The following is a 21,867-nucleotide window of genomic DNA, read 5'->3' on the forward strand; positions in this document are numbered from 1 at the left end:
ATATTCCAGATGAAAAGCATAAAGCTTTAGAACCTAAGAGTGAGAAATGTACTTTTGTTGGATATTCTGAAGATGTAAAAGGTTATAGACTTATTCCATTTAAGTCTAAAAATGTTATCATTAGAAGAGATGTAAAATTTGATGAAAATAAATCGGCCTGCGAGCCTAGTCCGGCGGATGTGCCACCTCTTCCTATCTATTCTACTTTTGAAAACATTTCTTCATCAGATGATGAAGGTGAGGATGAAAATCCTCCCCCACCTTCTCAGGATCCTCAACTTCCAAGATGGGTCCGTGCTACTCGGGATGCAGCAGGTGATCTTGCCGGTGATCCTACAGATCAGCGACGTACACGTTCTCAGTTTGAAAGAGCCTCTTCTTTACTGGCTCAAGCTCCAGTAAATCATGATCCTGACACTTTTGCAGAGGCTTCAGGCCATCGACATTGGGAAGCAGCTATGAATGAAGAATATCATACATTGTTGGCAAATGATACATGGGATCTTGTTCCTCTACCAAAGGGACGCAAACTTGTTAGATGTAAATGGGTTTACAGAACCAAGTATGGACCAGATGGGAAAGTTGATAAACATAAAGCTCGTCTTGTTTCTAAGGGCTTTTCACAGGTTGAAGGCATTGACTACATTGAAACCTTCTCCGCTGTTGCCAAAATGAACTCTATCCGCCTTGTTCTTTCCCTTGCAGCCTCTTTAAAATGGGAAGTTCATCAGATGGATGTTAAATCTACCTTCTTGCATGGGGACTTGCATGAAGAAATCTATATGGAACAACCCATTGGCTTCATCCAAATAGACTCCAGCCTTGTATGTCGACTTAAGAAATCTCTCTATGGTCTCAAGCAAGCTCCTCGGGCTTGGTATGCCAAAATGGATAGCTTTCTTTTAGAATCTGGCTTTTCTAGGTGTTATTCTGACAATACTGTCTACACCAAGAAAGTGGGCAACTCTCTTATCATCCTTGTTCTTTATGTTGATGATCTTATTCTTACTGGTAGTGATCCCAACCTTATCAACCATGTGAAGTCTAGCCTTAAAAATAAATTTGAAATGACAGACTTAGGACACTTACACTATTTTCTCAGTCTTCAAGTCTTGCAATCCAAGGAGGGTATTTCCCTTTCCCAGTCCAAGTATGCTTGTGATATTCTTCGTCATTTTCACATGGAAGACTGTAATCTAGCCCCTTCTCCCTTTCAGTCTGGAGTCAAACTTTCAGTCTCTTGTACTTCTCCTGAAGTTGATGCTACCTTATACTGTCAACTTGTAGGAAAACTCTTGTATTTAACCCATACTCATCCTGACCTTTCCTTTGTTGTTGGCCTTGTTGCTTGTTTATGAGCCCCAATTTTTGGTACAATTTGGGCTCATTTGGCCTACTTACCTTGCTCAACCATTCATCTTTTATCACTTATGCATTCATTTCTTAGTATATTCGTGTTATTTGTAGGAAGAAGGGCAAGCATTATATCTATGTGGCTAATACATGATGATTTCAGGTTTTTGGCATTAAAGAGAGCAAAAGACCACGCAAATGGAGACAAGGAGACAACAAAGGTGACATTGCGGGTTCATAGGGAGGTTGTCCATAGTCTTGATGACCTTCCTTGTGATTTTCACCTTAACTCCGAGCTCCAACAACTCTCCCCACCGAGCTTAAAGGCAGCCAACGGATTCTACAGGATCAACAGTTTGACTTTCAGGTGGACAACCAAGCTCCACGAATGGAGGAAGCCAGCTTGATCTTCATTGTGTATAAATATGAATGCTGTAGCCTTTGATAGGAGCTTTTTGAACTTTTGAACTAATATTGTAATTTCTGAGCACGAGCTACAACTCGGTGTTTGTTTTTGTAAGCCAGTTTTGGCATGACATTAGACTCTTGATTATGAATAAAGGAAAGCAGATTTGGATCTAATTCTGAGCTTTTAAGGGAGCTATAGCTCTCAGGTTAGGGCCTAACCTAAGAGCAATAGACCTCCTCTTCTTTGTAGTGTTATTTGCCTTTCTTTTTCAGCACTTTGTTTCTTTGTTTTGACATGCATTTCAAGAACACAGTCTGCTGATTTGATTTCTTTAATGAGATTGAGTAGGATTAGCTTATGGTTAAATCGCTTTCAGTTGCTTAGGTTAGAATAGGAAGATTGTAATTCATTGGAGCTCCAAGAAAAGGTTGATAGTGCCTTCCCTGCCATCTCTGTTTAGAGATTGGGGTGCAGTCTGTACCAACCACCAAAAAACACAGTCTTTTTCTACTTTTATGCAAGCTGAAACACAGCCATTTTAATCATAGAACCATCCATGCACTCTGATCTTGAGCCATACTTATTCATTACAACTCCATGCACGACTTCTCTTCACGATTTACATTTCTGTTCATTGGTTTAATAGCACAGGTAGCACAGGTTAATGGATTCTCGTTTTTGGTGCAAGACATAAGCAATTTGTTTTATTTACACTGCTCAGTATCATTCCATTTCCTTCTTCTTTTTCTTAACCATGCCTAAATCCACCTACTCGACCTCTGTTCAGCTCATTTACCTTCCAACTCTTCCATTGCCCACGTAGCTTCATTTTCTTGACCTTTCATTGCTTCCATCCTTCTATCCACCAACCAACTCCGTGCACTCTTTCTCCATCTTATTTCTCTACCCCTGAGCCATCGCAAGCTCCATCTCCATCTTACCTATCCACCCATACCGCTCCATCACTTCACCATCACCCAAAACTCCCACGGTAGAACATCATGTAGAAGTTAGCAGACTTCCTGTAGAATTCCTGAGTTTCCTGTAGGATCCACTGCAGACATCCTGTAGAAACCTGCAAACTTGGTTGCCGAGCACCTGAACATTGTGGACTTCTATGGACTGATACTAGGGATCCCCTGGGACCTCTCCTAGCCCTCCTAACCTTTCCCAAGCTTTCTCTCCCTTCGCACCACCTCTGCACAGCCAAACCCTAATAAGAAACAAAATCATAATCACTCCAACCACTTAAGAAAAAATACATAAACAATGTTCTTTTCAATGGAAGTAGTTTAAGTTCATGCATTTCATATCACTAGCAGTAATGGCATCATTCTTAGACACTTGCACTCCCACCATTGCATCATAGAGATTAAGCTAGTCAGATTAGGGTTTACTAGGGTTTCCATGTTTTGGTTGGCTTTCAGTTCATTTTTGCAACGTAGATTAATTTCCTTTGAGATAGCCTTCGTCCATCATTTAGAAAGCTTCTTCTGAGAGCATATAGAAGTTGGCTTGAGCCCTAGCGAACTTGTGCCGGCTGACCAAGTGACAGCTGCGACAAGAGCTAGTACTTGTGCATACAACACCGTCGCTTCCAAGTTTGTACGAACTACCGGGTTGATAAAATTAGAGATAGGAAGCCCCAGGAGTTGTAGCATTATTGCTACAATACTGGAGCCCACCATCTTTTTGGCGTCGTTGCTGAGGAAGCGTCAGAGTATTAGTAATTGTTGCTTTTCTTCTATTTTCTTACTCTTGCCTTCTGCTAAGTAGTTTATTTCATTTCCATTCTGCAAAAGTAGCATAGACATTTCCTGCTTTCATAGATTAGCATTTCATTTCTGCAAGCGTAGATTAGTGTTTCAATTCTGCAAGCGTAGACTAGCATTTCCATTCCTGCAATTTCATTTGAGCAAAGTAGATTAGTTCTTTCCTGCTTTCAGTTTAATTCTGCATCTTTATAGTTAGTTGTAGATCAATCTGTTTTAGTTTTGCAGGTACCACAGAAAAACAAAAGAAATCAGAAAAAAAAAAGTCTTTCCATTTCATGCCTCGTAGGAATCGAGATAAAACAAGCAAATTCTTACCCAACACCCCCACCACATCACTGAGTCACCCTTCTCTCTTCTTCGGTGACAGTGATCCAGAAGAACCTATAGGTGAACCTCCTGAGATATACGAAGATCATATAGTAGAAGAAGAATTAGAAACCATCCCATCTGAAGTTATGGCTGACAATAGAAGAGAATATGAGAGAATAGAAGGTGCCTTCCCCATCTGAGAGACCAATGGAGAGATGAAAATGAAGAACATTAGCCCCTCCGCCTTACCTCACTTCCATGGACTGACTACTGAAGATCATGATACCTTCTTGTTTGAGTTTGTTGTCCTTTGTAGAACCTATGACTATACTGAAGATGAGCAAAAGATGAAACTCTTCCCTTCAACTCTTAAGGATGCAACATTATGCTGGTTCATGGGCTTACCTGGGAATAGTATCACCACTTGGGCTCAGATGCAACAAGCTTTCAATACCAAGTACAGGGATTACTGTAGGTCCAAGGAAACCAAGGGAGAAATCTTTCAGATGACCATGGGAAATGATGAGTCCTTAGAGGATTATGAGGAGAGGTTCCAACTTAGCTATAAGCGGGCCAGGTGCACACTTGACCCTGAATCCCTCAAGTTGGTCCTCCTCCGAGGAGTCCCTGAAGACCTCTTAGATACCCTTCACATGTTAGCTGGGGGGGACATTTACCAACTGCCTTATGAGGACATTAAGACTGTGTTTAGAAACCACTCCAGGGCAGCACAGAAACGAGGTAGAGGAAACCTCCTCTCAACTAGTGTCCCTTTCTCCAAACATGAGCTTGCAAATCAATTAGAAGATCTTAAGAGTGAGGTGAGACAAACCATTGCCATGTAGCTGGACACATTCAGGATCCAGCAAAAGAAAGAAGAAGTTGAGAGAGCCTTGGCTGTCCTCTGCCCTAGGTGCACAAGGAGACACCCTAAGAACGAATGCCCATTGCATTTGGTTGAAGTATGTTTCATTTGTGAGGAGGACCATCCCAAAAATCAGTGTCCAACCTTACCTGGGTTTAAAGCCATGTACCAAGGAATAGAAGCTCCCACTGAACCTCTTTATTACCTCAACCAAAGGAGGCCACAAGGACCTAGAACTTACCAGCAGGGGATGCAAGGGGCACCTCAAGCTTATTATAGCCCCAACCAATCGACTCCTATGCCTTCCTGGGGTCCCCCTGCTCATCCTTCCTGGTCCATGCCTCCTCCATGGTCTTATCCACCTCAGTACCCTACTCAACCTACTTCTCATTCATATCATTCACATGCCCAGCCACAACCTCAGTGGAATGCACCTCAGTCGGGGTGGAGGCCCCAGTACAATACTCCTCCCACCATTTTGCCTCCACCACCAGTTCAACCTCAGCCATTACCTCCTGCTCCTCCAAGGCAACCTCAAATGCCTGCTCAATCGAACCCAAACCCCAACAATAGACAGGCCCAGCAGGTATACACTGGGGAAACGTCATGCCCTACCTATGCTGTGGAGATCCAGGAGATCAATCTTCGATCTGGAAAGACTCTACCAGATCGCCAACCTCCTCCCCCAGAGGATGAGGAAGATAAACAAGAAAGTGAACCAAAGGCTATTCCACCCTTTCCTGAGAGACTAACAACCACCACACAACCCAACCCAGAGGAGGATGAGCTTCTGGGTGAGCTCAAGCAGTTGTGTGTAAAAATAACACTTCTCCAAGCCATCAAGGATGTGCCAATATACGACAAAATGGTTAAGGAAAATTGTTTCAAACACCCAGGCAGGCGGAAGAAAGATGCTTCAACCATCAATGTCATAGGACAACTGTCTGACCTTATGTTAGGACAAGTCATCTGCCCAAAGTACCTAGATCCTGGAAGTCCTGTAGTAGATGTCCACATCAATGGCACCATCATACCACACACCTTGATTGATTTGGGGGCTGCCATTAATGTGATGACCAGGGATACCATGCTCAAACTCAATCTTCAGGGTTCCTTGAGGAAGACCTCGACAGTACTGCAATTAGCAGATCACTCCACTGTGACTCCCAAAGGGATTGTGGAGGATGTCTTGGTCTCTATTGACTCTTGGGAATACCCTGCAGATTTCTTGGTTTTGCAACCCAAGGCAAAGCTTACTGGATATCCTCTCATTTTGGGAAGGCCTTGGTTAGCCACTGCAGATGCTTACATAAGTTGTCGTGCAGGAAATATGACCATAAAAGATGGTCCTATGTCCAAGCAGCTAGTCCTATACCCTCCTGCCCAACCCTCCTTAGAGCATGACTTACCACTCTGGTTGGAGGAAGGAGAGGAAGACGAGGTGTACTCAGCACCTCTGTGCACCCTAAATACCACTAGAAGAGACCCCCCAACCAAGGATGATTTGATCGAGACCTTGATCCAGAATCCACCTTCCAGTGCACTATCCTTAGAGAAATTGGTGGAGGATGCCCAAGCTAGCACCTTAGTGGATCTTTGTACAACCAACCCTGTCACTCCCAGAGTCAAGACTTTGAAGTTCGGCCTTGAGAGAACGTTAAAGATCAGCTCCTCCCTATCTCCTTCCTAGGAAAAGGAGTTGTGTAGCATGTTGGCCAGTCACCTAGATGCTTTTGCTTGGAGCTATAAGGAGATGAAAGGAGTCCATCCTTCGGTCTGTACCCATCACATATACATCAAAGAGGATTGTAAACTGGTTAGGCAACCCCAAAGGAGAATGAATCCAGCCCTTAAGGACATTGTCAAGGAAGAATTGCAAAAACTGTTGGATGCCGGATTCATCTACCCCATCTCAGATAGTGAATGGGTGTCCCCTCTGGTGTTGGTTCCCAAGAAAAATGGGAAATGGAGAATCTGTGTGGACTACCGAGAACTGAACAAAGCTACCAAGAAAGACAATTTCCCTCTACCTTTCATAGATCAAGTGTTGGATGGACTGGCAGGAAAGAAGTTCTTCTCTTTCCTGGATGGGTTTAGCGGGTACAACCAAATCCAAATCAGCTCGGAAGACCAAGATAAGACCACCTTCACTTATCCTTGGGGCACCTTTGCCTACCGAGTCCTTCCCTTTGGGCTATGCAATGCTCCTGCTACCTTCCAGAGGGCTGTCTTAAGCATCTTCTCGGAGCTGTTCCATGATGCAGTGGAAATCTATATGGATGACTTTACTCCTTATGGGGCCAACTTCCAGGAAGCATTGTCCAATCTGGGAAAAGTCCTAACCAAATGCATTGAGATGAACTTGTCCCTTAGTCCTGAAAAATGTGAATTCCTAATGACTGAAGGGACCGTGCTAGGCCATACCATTTCTTGCCAAGGGTTACAGGTGGATCCTAACAAATTTGCTCTCATCAAGAAGGTTCCACCTCCTCAAAAGGTAAGGGATGTTCAAAGTTTCTTGGGATTAGCAGGATATTACCGGAGATTCATTAAAGACTTCAGCAAGCTAGCCTCACCATTGTTTGGCCTGTTGGCAAAAGATGTGGAGTTTAAATGGACTGACGATTGTCAAAGGGCTTTGAATGAATTGAAGGACAAGTTGGTGTCAGCCCCAATCCTGAGAGGTCCAAACTGGGCCCTACCTTTCCACATCCACACTGATGCCTCGAACAAAGCCATAGGTGCAGCTTTAGGACAAGTTGAGCAAAAACTTCCATATGCCATTTACTTTGTTAGCAAAAACTTGTCCAAAGCTGAGTTGAATTACACTGTAACCGAGAAAGAATTCTTGGCTGTGGTCCATGCACTGAACAAGTTCCGACATTATATTACTGGCTATCAAACCTTTGTACATACAGACCATGCTACAATTAGATATTTAATGAATAAACCAGATGTGAATGCTCGTATTATTAGATGGTTACTTTTATTGCAGCAGTTTGATTTGACCATTGTTGACAAACCAGGTAGAGAAAATGTTGTTGCTGACTTTTTATCTAGATTGGATTTGTCTGTAGATGAGGATGGAACAGTGGATGACCAGATGCCCGATGAACATCTGTTTGCTATTTCAGTACTCTCTCCATGGTTTTCTGATATAGCAAACTACCTTGTTTCAGCACAGTTCCCTCCGCACCTATCTTCAAGAGAGAAGAGCAGAATCATCAGAAAAAGTGCCTCATTTACTTGGATCGGGGGCAATCTGTTCAAGCTTGGCCCCGATCAGATCTTAAGGCATTGTGCAAGGGAGGAGGAAGTCTTTGATATCCTCCTCACCTGTCATGATGGGCCTTGTGGAGGACATTTTGTAGCAAAGAGAACTGCCTTCAAAATCCTGCAGGCAGGCTACTATTGGCCCATACTTCATCAAGATGTCAGAAGATATGTCAGCCAGCGTGACCAATGCCAAAGAATAGGGAAACCGACCCAAAGGGATGAGATGCCTCTCCAACCTCAGGTGACTCTTGAGCCATTTGAGAAGTGGGGTATGGACTTTGTGGGCCCAATCAACCCTCCTTCGAGGCAAAGGTCTTACATCATTGTGTGCACTGACTACCTGACAAAGTGGGCAGAGACCAAAGCAATCAAAGCAGCAACAGAAGAAAAGGTGGCCGAGTTCCTAAGAGAAAACATCTTCTATAAGTTTTGCTATCCAAGAGAGCTGGTCACCGATCAAGGGAGCCAGTTCACCTCCAACCTGGTTGAAGATCTACTAGCTCATCACAAGATCAAGCATAGGACTTCCACCCCCTATCACCCTCAAGCAAATGGGCAGGTGGAAGTCACCAATAGAGCATTAGAAGGGATCTTGACTAAGGTGGTGAGCAGTAGCAGAAAGGACTGGGTAGATCGCCTGGTTGAAGTCACATGGGCTTACAACACCACTTGGAAGACCACCACCGGCTTCACACTTTATGAGCTGGTCTATGGGAAGAAAGCTTTGCTGTCCATTGAATTTGAATACAACACGTTGAGGATGGCAGCTCAGCTGGACCTAGATCTCAACCATGCACAACAAGAAAGGTTATTGCAGCTGAATGGACTGGATGAGCACCGAATGCAGGCCCTCCTTCACTCAGAAGTGGTTCAACTTCAGAGAAAGGTGTGGCATGACCAACATCTCCATGACAAGCAATTTTAGCCGGGAGATTGGGCTTTGTTGTATGACTCCAGATACAAAGATTTCAAGGGGAAGCTGAGAACCAGATGGCTAGGGCCATATTCAGTGGAAAAATGTCATGACAATGGATCTGCTCTTATTCAGACCATTGATGAGGAAGCCATCCCCATGCTTGTCAATGGGCATCGATTGAAGATCTACAAGAAGCCTCTCTGAAGACAAGAGTTCATTAAAACTATGGAGAAGGCAGTGTTGGTCATAGAGAAGGGTTCTGCCTCTGCTTTGGGCATACCCTGAAGAATCTAAAAATAAAAATAAAAAAAAATAAATAAATAATAAAGATCCTTGGGTGAAAACCTTTCTGAGGCGCCCAAGGCAGGTGGTAGGGGTGAAAACCTCATTGAGGCGCCCCTATTGTCTTTCAAAAAAAAAAAAAAAAAAAGAGATTGGAAAAAGATCCTTGAGTGAAAACCTCGTTGAGGCGCTTAAGGCAGATGGCAAGGGTGAAAACCTCAATGAGGCGCCCCTGTTATCTTTCAAAAAAAAAAGGAGAAAAAAAAGAAAAAAAAAAAAAAAAAAAAAAAACAAAAGAAAAAAACAAGGTCAGCAGATTCATTATGTAAAATTGCATGTAGGTTGCAGGTGTTCTATGGAGGAGAGGAAGCCTCTCAACTCAGAGCTCAGGATCCTTATCATGCTATCAGGAGGCCTCACCAGCACCTCCTCCAAGAATACTCATTTTCTCCAAGGTATGTGCAATTTTATTACAGCTTGAGTCTTCTACAGGAAGACGCAGATTTTCTACAGGAAGATGCAGATTTTCTACAGGAAGGTGCAGACTCTCTACAGGAAATGCAACCTTTCTACAGGAAGCTCTGTATTTCTACAGGAAACTTCCTGTAGAAGCCCAGGACGGTCTAGAATCCATGTTATGAGAAGATCTAACGACTAAGGATCAGTTTGGACGCATGCAAGCTATTGTTATCTCCCTTGCACATTGTTGTCACCTCGTCCTGCCATCCTTGTCGACATGCAACGAAGTTACCTGCACCAGCAAAGCAGATCGATGAGTTCTCAAGAAAAAGAAAATTTTAAATGAAAAAATGCTGGAGATCTCACACCATATTCATCCCAGTCATCCAGAAGCTCTGGGAGCATGATCGTGAGGCTAGATCCTTCGTCGTGTAGCATGCACCCAAGGAGGAAGAACTGTTACAAGACATCCCGCGGGAGTCCCGTAACAGTTAAGCCCACTAGAGTGGATACCATTCACAGCGCCGGCCATATGCAATGAAACGCGGGTGCATGCAACCAAATCATCCAATCCATCGTCGGGAGCCTGTAAACATGGACCTCTGGGCCTGTGTAAGTTCGCCAGCAGCAGGTAAATCCACTCATCAGCGTCCAAAAAACCGAAACATCGTGTGCAGCCGCGCAGGTAAGTGTCTCGACCCTTCCTTCCATCAGATTGCATGAATTTTACTTTGAATTGATTGCAAAGTGTAAAGGTGAATGGGTTGAGTGGCCGTATGGCCATTTGGCCGGCCACGTCGGCCAGTTAAGGGTCTAGTTGGATGTTTGGGTGGCGGCCATGACAAAAAGAATGGGCAGCACGCACGTGAGAGCAATCCCGTCGGGGAAAAAAAACGAGTTTAACAGAAGAGGCGGCGGCAGATCTGCGGTAATTGATGCGGCAATAAGTGAACGCGTAGTTGAATGATGGGATGACGTCGCCCAACGGTCCGGCGGGAACAGCTCACCCCCGCGCCACGGATTCTGCCGATTCAAAATCTAATCGGCTAAATTGCCCTCATGCATTTATCAACCACTGTTTTGAACTCGAGTGGCTATCCTGATCTTTCTGCAGTTCGATACGCTGAGCCTTTGGCTATTAGAACACTTGTGAAGCACACCCAAAGCGCAGACCAACTGCAGTCTTTCCCAAAAATCGTGCGCTGCTTCTACAGGAAGGCGGGTGCCTCACGTAAAAAGGTGGCAGATTAAAAAGGTAACCCTGAACTCTTCATGCAACTGGTTTTTAAAGGTGGCAGAATTGTCGTCCACAGTCTGGTCATAGAAAAGTGGTGAAATTGTTGTCTGCTGTGCCTATACTGTCATCCTACAGGATGTCAGTGTAATTAAACTGTGTTAAGTTCCTCAGGGATAAGTTTGTGGATTATGTGCATGACAGAAGCGTAATCCTACGCTCTGTCTCAGTAGACCAAATTTCTTCCACAATCACCACCTCTGGTTAAGGAAACTGTTTTATCATGCCGGGTGGGTTCATTAGACGAGAACCCACTGATTCAACCAAGTTAAAGGAAAACCAGGAGGTGGTGGACCTCTTCACACGGGTTCAATGGATATCTTTTTGTGACAAATTGCAGGGTTACGACGATGAAGTGGCAGAAGAATTTTTGCAGGCTTTGAGGCCGAAATCCAAGACACTAGCCATAGTGAACTTCAGAGGCCTAAGCCTCAAGCTCACCCCGCAATATATCAATCGAATTACTGAACTTCCAATGGGTTTGCCATGGGATAAGGAAGAAAGGAAGTTGAGCCAGCAGGCCAAGAAAGAATTTTTTCCACCTGAGGAGGAATTCTCGGAGGACAAAAATGGGGTGCGAAGAACCAGCTTGCTGCCACCATGGAATGAAGTTAGCCTGCAAATCATGAAGTATATAACCTATGAAGGCCATTTTAGCATCGTGTACGCGTATCACTTTCGGTTGCTCACTGAATTGAGGCACCAGATTGATCTTCCTGTAGAAGAGAAACTGAGCATTCCTTATTTCCTGCTACAGTCTCTAATTGAGTGTGCCACAAAGTTAAAAGAAGGCATACCAGATCAGGTAGCCCACCATGGGTTGATCAAACTTCTTGTGGAGGATGCGCTTCATTCATATAAGGTTCCCCAGTCATGGGAATCATTCAGAAATTTGACAAGAGATGGAGACATAAGGATGTTGACTGAAGAAACGGGTTCCTCCAGCAGTGAGGAAAAAGAAGCAGTGGCCACAGAAAAGAAAGAAACAGGCCAGAAGACCCCGACCACAGTGCAGAAGAAAGAAAAAAAGAAGAAGCATGGGAAAAAGGATGACAAAGAAAAAGGTGACACACCCATCTTGTCAGCAAGAGAAAAGAGGTTGCAGAGCAGAACGGAAAAAGATGAGGTGGTCCACATCAGCCCAAGTACCTCATCAGCAACCGCAACCCAACCAAAAAGCAAAACCCATGCAGCAAAGCAAGCCAAGGTGGCGACACCTGTGTCTAAAGGAAAGCAGAAATAGGCTTCTACAGGAAGCCTGAAAACAGTAAAAATGGGCTTCTACAGGAAGCCCGAAAATTACCAAAACAGGGGCTTCTACAGGAAGCCCAAAATTGGCTAAAACAGGGTCTTCTATAGGAAGCCCAAAATTGGTAAAGAAAGGGTCTTCTACAGAAGGCCCGAAAGTGGGTAAAGCAGGGTCTTCTACAGGAAGCCCGAAATCAGAAAGGAAGGGGCCCTCTACAGGGAGCCCTGGGAAAGCAAAACACAAGAAAGAGAAGGCTGGCATTCTTGAAAAGGAGGCAGCAGCTGCGCTGGCCACCCTCAGTACACCTCCAAAGCCAAAGGAGAAGAGAGAGAGGAAGATCCCTCTACCTTTTGAAGTTAGGAGAAGTAAGAGAATAAAAACGGGCAAGCCGCAGCCTCCACCCAGCAGCCAAACCATTTTAGGGGGTGTCCCTACTTCACCCAGTAAGAGATCCCCCTCTAAAACATCGGCCACCCCCGAGAGGGGAAGCCCAAAAATAACTACCTGGACATGAAGGATAGACCAATCGGCTTCTGAAGCCCGGCTCAAGGAAATAGGAAAGAGGGAAGAAGCACCACCCTCGTCACCGCCAGGGGCAGAAGAGGCAGGGCCACCAAGAACAGGAAAGGAAGAGCATGTGCCGGGCCCTAGTTCTCAGCCAAGGACAAGGAGCTGGAGCAAAGTTGCTCAAGGATGACCAAATATTTTAGCTGGGGGGTGATGATGAGCCCCAATTTTTGGTACAATTTGGGCTCATTTGGCCTACTTACCTTGCTGAACCATTCATCTTTTATCACTTATGCATTCATTTCTTAGTATATTCGTGTTATTTGTAGGAAGAAGGGCAGGCATTATATCTATGTGGCTAATACATGATGATTTCAGGTTTTTGGCATTAAAGAGAGCAAAAGACCACGCAAATGGAGACAAGGAGACAGAAAAGGTGACATTGCGGGTTCATAGGGAGGTTGTCCACAGTCTTGATGACCTTCCTCGTGATTTTCACCTTAACTCCGAGCTCCAACAACTCTCCCCACTGAGCTTAAAGGCAGCCAACAGATTCTACAGGATCAGCAGTTTGACTTTCAGTTGGACAGCCAAGCTCCACGAATGGAGGAAGCCAGATTGATCTTCATTGTGTATAAATATGAAGGCCGTAGCCTTTGATAGGAGCTTTTTGAACTTTTGAACTAATATTGGAATTTCTGAGCACGAGCTACAGCTCGGTGTTTGTTTTTGTAAGCTAGTTTTGGCATGACATTAGACTCTTGATTATGAATAAAGGCAAGCAGATTTGGATCTAATTCTGAGCTTTTAAGGGAGCTATAGCTCTCAGGTTAGGGCCCAACCTGAGAGCAATAGACCTCCTCTTCTTTGTAGTTTTATTTTCCTTTCTTTTTCAGCACTTTGTTTCTTTGTTTTGACATGAATTTCAAGAACACAGTCTGCTGATTTGATTTCTTTAATGAGATTGAGTAGGATTAGCTTATGGCTAAATCAATTTCAGTTGCTTAGGTTAGAATAGGAAGATTATAATTCATTGGAGCTCCAAGAAAAGGTTGATAGTGCCTTCGCTGCCATCTCTGTTTAGAGATTGGGGTGCAGTCTGTACCAACCACCAAAAAACGCAGCCTTTTTCTACTTTTATGCAAGCTGCAACACAGTCATTTTAATCATAGAACCATCCATGCACTCTGATCTTGAGCCATACTTCTTCATTACAACTCCATGCACGACTTCTCTTCACGATTTACATTGTTGTTCATTGGTTTAATAGCACAGGTTAATGGATTCTTGTTTTTGGTGCAAGACATAAGCAATTTGTTTTATTTACACTGCTCAGTATCATTCCATTTCCTTCTTCTTTTTCTTAACCATGCCTAAAGCCACCTACTCGACCTCTGTTCAGCTCGTTTACCTTCCAACTCTTCCATTTCCCACGTAGCTTCATTTTCTTGACCTTTCGTTGCTTCCATCCTTCTATCCACCAACCAACTCCGTGCACTCTTTCTCCATCTTATTTCTCTACCCCTGAGCCATCACAAGCTCCATCTCCATCTTACCTATCCACCCATACCGCTCCATCACTTCACCATGACCCAAAACTCCCACGGTAGAACATCATGTAGAAGTTAGCAGACTTCCTGTAGAATTCCTGAGTTTCCTGTAGGATCCCCTGCAGACATCCTGTAGAAACCTGCAAACTCGGTTGCCGAGCACCTGAACATTGTGGACTTCTGTAGACTGATACTAGGGATCCCCTGGGACCTCTCCTAGCCCTCCTGACCTTTCCCATGCTTTCTCTCCCTTCGCACCACCTCTGCACAGCCAAACCCTAATAAGAAACAAAATCATAATCACTCCAACCACTTAAGAAAAAATACATAAACAATGTTCTTTTCAATGGAAGTAGTTTAAGTTCATGCATTTCATATCACTAGCAGTAATGGCATCATTCTTAGACACTTGCACTCCCACCATTGCATCATAGAGATTAAGCTAGTCAGATTAGGGTTTACTAGGGTTTCCATGTTTTGGTTGGCTTTTAGTTCATTTTTGCAACGTAGATTAATTTCCTTTGAGATAGCCTTCGTCCATCATTTAGAAAGCTTCTTCTGAGAGCATATAGAAGTTGGCTTGAGCCCTAGTGGACTTGTGCCAGCTGACCAAGTGACAGCTGCGACAAGAGCTAGTACTTGTGCATACAGCACCGTCGCTTCCAAGTTTGTACGAACTACCGGGTTGATAAAATTAGAGATAGGAAGCCCCAGGAGTTGTAGCATTATTGCTACAATACTGGAGCCCACCACTCGTTTTATGCAAAACCCCCGTGAAAGTCATTGGAAAGCAGCCAAAAGAATACTTCGTTATGTTCGAGGTACAGTACAGTTTGGGATTCATTACAGTGCCAAATCAGCTCCTCTATTAGTTGGTTTCACTGATTCTGATTGGGCTGGTGACCCTGATGATCGGAAGTCTACTACTGGTTATGTCTTCACTCTTGGTTCAGGACCTATTACATGGGCTTGTAAGAAACAGGCTGCCATTTCTCTTTCGTCAGTAGAAGCAGAGTATCATGGTGCCGTGGAAGCTAGTAAGGAAGCCTTGTGGCTTCATCAAATCCTATCAGAGTTTGGCTTTGAGCAGCAGCATCCAACCACACTTTGGTGTGATAATCAAAGTGTCATTCAGCTATGCAAAGATCCTGTCCAGCATCAGCGCAGCAAACACATTGAACTACACATGCACTTCATCAGAAAGCTCATTCATGACCATGTTCTTGAAGTGCAATATTGTTCAACAGATGATCAGGTTGCAGACATCTTCACAAAGGCTCTCACAGAGGCGAAGTTCACTAAACTTCGATATATGCTTGGAGTTCAGGAAGTTGTCACTAAGGGGGGATAGGCTCTAGTGCCTCCTTCCTTCTCCTATTGTGTCATATTTGTAAATCCTTCAATCCTATCCCAAGTTGTTCTTAAGGGGGGATGTTAGGATATTCCGACACATAGGAAATAGTTAATTTCAACTTGGTCTAGTATAGAGTTAGGTAAAGTGTGTTTCTTTACCGTTGTACATTTTGTAACTTACAATCCGACGGTCACGATATGTAGTGATCCGACAGTTCACTCTCTCCTCGGTATTACCGACACTTGATCCGTGGCTTGACACCTGATTGGTCCATGAATTCTATTTAAAGCGCATGGAGGGTCATTGTTCGGGTAACCCGTGCATGAGAGAAGCTTATGTAAATTTTCATTCTTTGATTAAGAAATTGCCTGTAGTAGCCACGTTGGCGCAGGGCGTGGACTGTTTCCCTCTTTGAGGGTTTTAACCACGTCAAAAATACTGGTGTATTGATCTGTGATCTGGTTGTGAGGGGTGTCCTTTTGGTGTTCTTTCTGAGGAACTTACCCTGTAAATTCCTACGTTTGTGTAATCTGGACATATTTCCACTTGTATGATAATACAGAGATGGGGTTTCAGGCTGGTGCTTTCCCCTGGTTATATCTTTTGTGTTATGTGTGTTTGATTTCTCCATATTAGTTATATGTGTTCTTATTGATGTTGCTCATGTTCGATTAAGATTTCGCTAAATTGTTTTTAGAATTAGATCAAGTGTTTTGATTTAGTACATTGCATTACCAGGTTGACCTACAGGTGGGAAATTTCTACATGGTATCAGAGCTAGTTGATTTGTAGAAAAAGTTCTACATGGTATCAAAGCTGGCTGATTTATAGAAAATTTCTACAAAATTCTACATTCTTAACCATTGTCAATGTCTTCTGATATCCCGGATGACCAAAATATGGCTTAACATGAAATCCGCTCAAGATAAGCTTCTTGAGCTCACTATTTTCTGGCACATAGATCATGTCTGTAAATCTCACCGAACTGCTTGTTATGAGATGATAGTCCACATCATCTTCACCTGTAACCTTGTTTTGTAATATGTGCCTAAGATCTTGTTATCTTGTTATCCTATCTATAAGATCTGATCCTATAAATTTTTCCCATATGAGCTCATAGATGTTATGTGATTTACCTGCACTATTTTGCTAAGAGCATCTACAACCTTATTCTCATTACCCTTAATGTACTTGATCTCAAAGTCAAACTCACTAAGCATGGCTAATCAGCTACATTTCCTGGAATTTATATTAGGTTGGTTGAACAAAGATCTCAGCCCACTGTGATCACTCATCAATGTAAACCTCCCACCAAGAAGATAGTGCCCCTATATCTTCAATGCTTGAATGATCACTGCCAACTCAAGATCATGCGTCACATAGTTCAACTCATTCTCATTCAGTTTCCTTGACTCATAGCATACCACTTGTCCCTCCCGAATTGGGACTCCGCTAATTCCTCTCTTGCAAGAATATATACACACCACAAAATCTTTATTTGGATATGCAATCTTTAGAATTGAAGCATTTGTAAGCAACTACTTCAATTGTTCAAAACTAGTTGTGCACTCCTTTATCCATTTAAAATTATTTCCCTTTCACTGCAAAAATGTAATAGGATAGGCAATATATGAGAAGTTCTTAATGAACCACCTGTAGTAACTTTCTAATCCCATCAATTATCTAACCTCATCCACATTCCTAGGTGTTTACCACTCCATGATAGCTCTGATATTTTTCAGGTTTACAACTATACCTTCCTTGGAAACCACATGCCCCAAGTAATGAAATTATATATGAAAGAAATTTCATTTACTAAGCTTTCCATAGAAATGATGCTCTCTTAACAATCTCAACACTGTTTCTAAGTGTTCGACATGCTCTTCCTCATTCTTAGAATATATCAATATATCATCAATGAATACAATCACAAACTTGTCCAGATAAGGACACAACACACTATTCATCAAACACATGAAAGTAGCTAGAGCATTAGTTAGATCGAAAAAAATTACAACAAACTCATAATGCCCATACCTGGTCTGGAAAGAAGTCTTGTAGATGTCCTCTTCTTTGATGTGTACTTGATGATATCTTGATCTCAAATCAATCTTCGAGAACATTGTTTCTCCCTTCAACGAGTCAAACAATTCATTGATCCTCCGTAAAGGGTACCTGTTCTTAATCATCACCTTGTTTAGCTACTTATAATAAATCAGTAGAACAAAATAGCTAATTAATTACTAAAAAAATGACTAAATATTGCATATAAATGACCATTTTTTAGTCGGTGACCAATAATGGCTAATTGACAGTATCCTATAACATGACCAACTTTTAGTCATTTTTAGGTTAGTCATTAATTGGTTTTTTTGGGTGATCATATAGTAGTATATTTTTATGTATATTTGGTCATTACTTGTGACAATAAATGACTAAATCAATGTCTAAATTACTGACCCAATTAATGACTAAATATATTACTAGAAAATCAAATTGAGACTTCATTGTGTTATAAGATATTGTAAATTAGCTACTACTAGTTGTATATATTCGAAACTTAGTGGTCAATTCTAATCACAAATCTATCATTTATAGTAGTCATTTAACTTTTTTGTAGTTTCATATTTAATATATAAATGATTGATTTAGTAGTTTATATTAATTTTATTTACTTTCATTAATAATAATTATAAATGACTAATTTAGTTGTTGTATATGGGTGAAAACGTGAAGATGGGTTACACTTTGTGAGAAACGCCTTCGAAATTTCACATTCACAAATTTTTGGCCAAACAATTTTTTTTCGACCAAATTTTTTGAATTTATTTGGCTAAACTTTTTTCTATTTAGTCTAACGTTGACCATTAAATGGGATTTTTTCTAGAGTTGAAAAAATCGACAAAAAAATAGTTTGACCGAACCAATAATTCAACCAAGTAATTGATTTATTTGAAAAAATGTTTTATGTATACGATGGGCTGGGCCTTGCCGCAGAGTTTTTGACACTGTTGATTTGTCATGCGTTGTGAGATCTGTTGATTTTTAGTTGTATTGTCTAGTACTGTGAGGTATGCGAGTTTCAGACGAAACTCGACTGAGCGTTGTGAGATTGGTTTGAGCCGAAGCCCTTTCGAGCGATGTAAGGTAAGTTAATTCAGGTTTTTTGTAATTTAAATATTTTATTTACAGGTTTTATTGGAATTTTTAATGACATTTTTAGTTCTTTTACATCTTGGAACCAAAGGAATTGGTTGGTTTCACTTGCCTCTTGCAGCTTTCTTAGCCTCCTCATTGAGCCTCCTCCTCATCCAACCTCCTTGTCAGGACCAGGTAAGTCTCTTGGACTAGTTTAGACTGTTCACTGTTTAACATGTAACTAGTTTAGACTGTTCTCTGTCTTTTGAAAAAAATTAAATACCCCTGCAGAATTCCAGTGAGTTTTTTTATTGTTCTTGGCCTAATGTCTATGGCCCAAATGATGTCTCTGCCATGATTTTCTTTATTTCTGGTTATGTTTATATTAACTATTTTACGAAATGGATATTATTAAAATATTTCTTGTGCATGGATCTTACTAAGGTTAATAATAGTCTATCCTTATGCTTGTCTTTGTTATCCCAGCTTATCAGATACTGCACTATTGACTGATTTTCTTCAATAACCATTCGAGGATGGATGTGAATTATTATATACTTTTCTAACTGGGAACATTAGTGAATGTTAGTGCCAATGTTGTTTGCATTTCAATTTTCTGCAATTCCTTGTTCATATTGGGCTTGTCTATAGTATCCTTATTATTGATGTATGTGACTGTCAATGATTCATTGTCAACCCATTCTCCATACAATTTAATTATGTGAATTCAAATTTTGACCAATACACCATACAATCTGGTTCTGTGAGTTTAATTTTCGTCTATGGAGGGATCACTATTCACTAATGTTTTGTTGAAGTTTCCCATGTTACCTTACAATAAATATTTTAGATTTACCAGAAAGTACAAATTGTTTACCAATTGTGGTACTAGTTTGAAAAAGTCCACATCTGAGGATGTCACAATACTGATCTGAGAGAGCTCTGGAGCACGCTCAACCTTGACCTAGTCATCGCTGCATTTGTAGAACCCTCCGTTGGTAGCCTCTTGTTGTTGAGGCCAACCGAAAAGAGAGTAGAGAAAGCTCTACATGGTTAGCCTCTTCATCTGGTAAAAATCTAAGTCCTCCAGCATGGACACTGGAGGGGGCCCTCGGCCTCCCCTCCCTCCTAAGATTGCTACCTTCAAATGACTGGTGGCCTCATGCGGCAAGAGAAAAGGAACCCTGAACCAGTAGAAGATTTTTAAGAAAGTTGCATCCATCCCCTATGTAGAACTACCTGTGGAACACCCCTACTGAACTGTGTTGAATCTAGTAGAACTCAGGCTTATTGGTTAATTTACGGGCCTCTAGTCCTCTCCCAAAGCCATTGATGGATGGATCCAGAGAAACTGGAGACCCCTTGCCTTTGAAGGAATCCGAAGTCATCTGGTAGGTAGAGGATATTATGTGTTTTTCTTTAAATTAGCAAAAGATAGAGATCTTATCTTCCGAAGTGGTCCATATTTCATGGGCCCCCAAGGGCTCTACCTGAATAAATGGACGTCAGACTTTGATCCTTCCTAGGATACTCCTTGAGGCATTTCTATTTGGGTAAGGTTACCTCACCTACCACTTCATTGCTGGAACTCAGAATTCATGGAAATAATTGGGAACAAACTAGGAAAATACATTGATAGGGCTGAAAGGAGAGAACAATACTCGTGTGCCAGAATATGTGTTAAAGTCGATCTAGAGATAGGGTTGCCTGAGGCTATTAAGCTTACCATAGCTGGCTGGTCTCACATTTAGGAACTTGATTATGAACAACTTCCCTTCAATTGTTGACACTATCATGGCTACGGTTAGTTCGCTCAAAACTGTAAGAAGAAAGCTGAGGAAGAAACAAAAAAAGATAAGGGTGATCAGTGGACACAAGCCCGTAAACGAGGAACATCAAAACAGACCAATAGAGAAAAAAGGAAAGGAGGGAATCCAGAGAACATAGGACCCTCTGTTGGGAAGAGCCTACTCGAAGATCAGGACACAGAAAAAGCCACCATCTCTTCAAATCCTTTTGTTGCTCTAATCCCTCCAGATGACCAACCAGAACTTGAAGAGGGAGAGGTGCAATAGAATATGGAATAGATAGTAGGCGTAGAAATAAACTCAGGACCTTAGGAACAAATGGGAGAAGCCATTACATAAATCCCTTGTGTAGATGCAATTGAGCAGGAACATCGGGATCCTCCAATAGGAACCATTTATCCACCCTCATATGCAGAAATGACTAAAAACAAAAAGCTGATAGACAATCCTGGTTCTTCTGAAGATAATTCTTTTGAGTGACCCAATAAAAAGGAAGGAAGGAAGTCTCGCAAGGAGATCAGAGAAGAAGAGGTGGAACGACTAAAGATGCAAGGCAGTTGGTGCACAATTGAAATGTCACTAGGCAGAAACAGAAGGACCCAAACCACAAAGGGAGGGTCTACACTTTCCTTCCCCAGTAAATAATGCAGATTGTCTCTTAGAATTGTAGGGGCCTGGGGAACCCAATTAAAGTTGAAGCAGTAAAAGATTTATTAAGAATGGAACCCTCAGATATCCTCCTACTTCAAGAGACAAAGATAGAAGAAGATTACCTTCTATCGGTAAGTCGAACCAAGTGGAAAAAGAGCTCAGGAAAAGCAGTTAGTGCCAGAGGTACTTCAGGGGGCCTTGCAAACTTATGGTTGAAGGATATGTTTCAGTTGAAGAGCTCCTTCGCAACCCAAAACTGGATATACACAGATCTTCTACACCTCCCAAGTAAGACTTCTTTAGCTCTCTTCAATATATATGTTCCTGTTAATTTTCTAGAAAAGAAGGACTGTTGGCATACTCTCTCAGATTTCCTAGAAATCTACTCCCCCCCAAACATCATTCTGGCAGGGGACCTTAACATCACTCTAGATCTAAATGAGAAAAAAGGTGGAGTATGGGGTAAAGATCCCTTCCATGTCTTGGTGGAGCCTCTAATACTCGCATGGGACCTACTTGACCTCAAACCCAAGAAAGGTCGTTATACCTGGACCAACAATAGAGCTGGTAATGCCAACATTATTGCTCGTCTAGACCAGTTTCTAGTTCAAAGTACTTTGATGGAGGGGAAGCATTTAATCTCTTCAAAAATCCTGCCCAAAATAACATCTG

This window comes from Pinus tabuliformis, chromosome 5_2, assembly GCF_031772625.1.
Source record: "Pinus tabuliformis cultivar Carrire ecotype Pingquan chromosome 5_2, CPIR1, whole genome shotgun sequence".
In the NCBI taxonomy this organism is placed as follows: Eukaryota; Viridiplantae; Streptophyta; class Pinopsida; order Pinales; family Pinaceae; genus Pinus; species Pinus tabuliformis.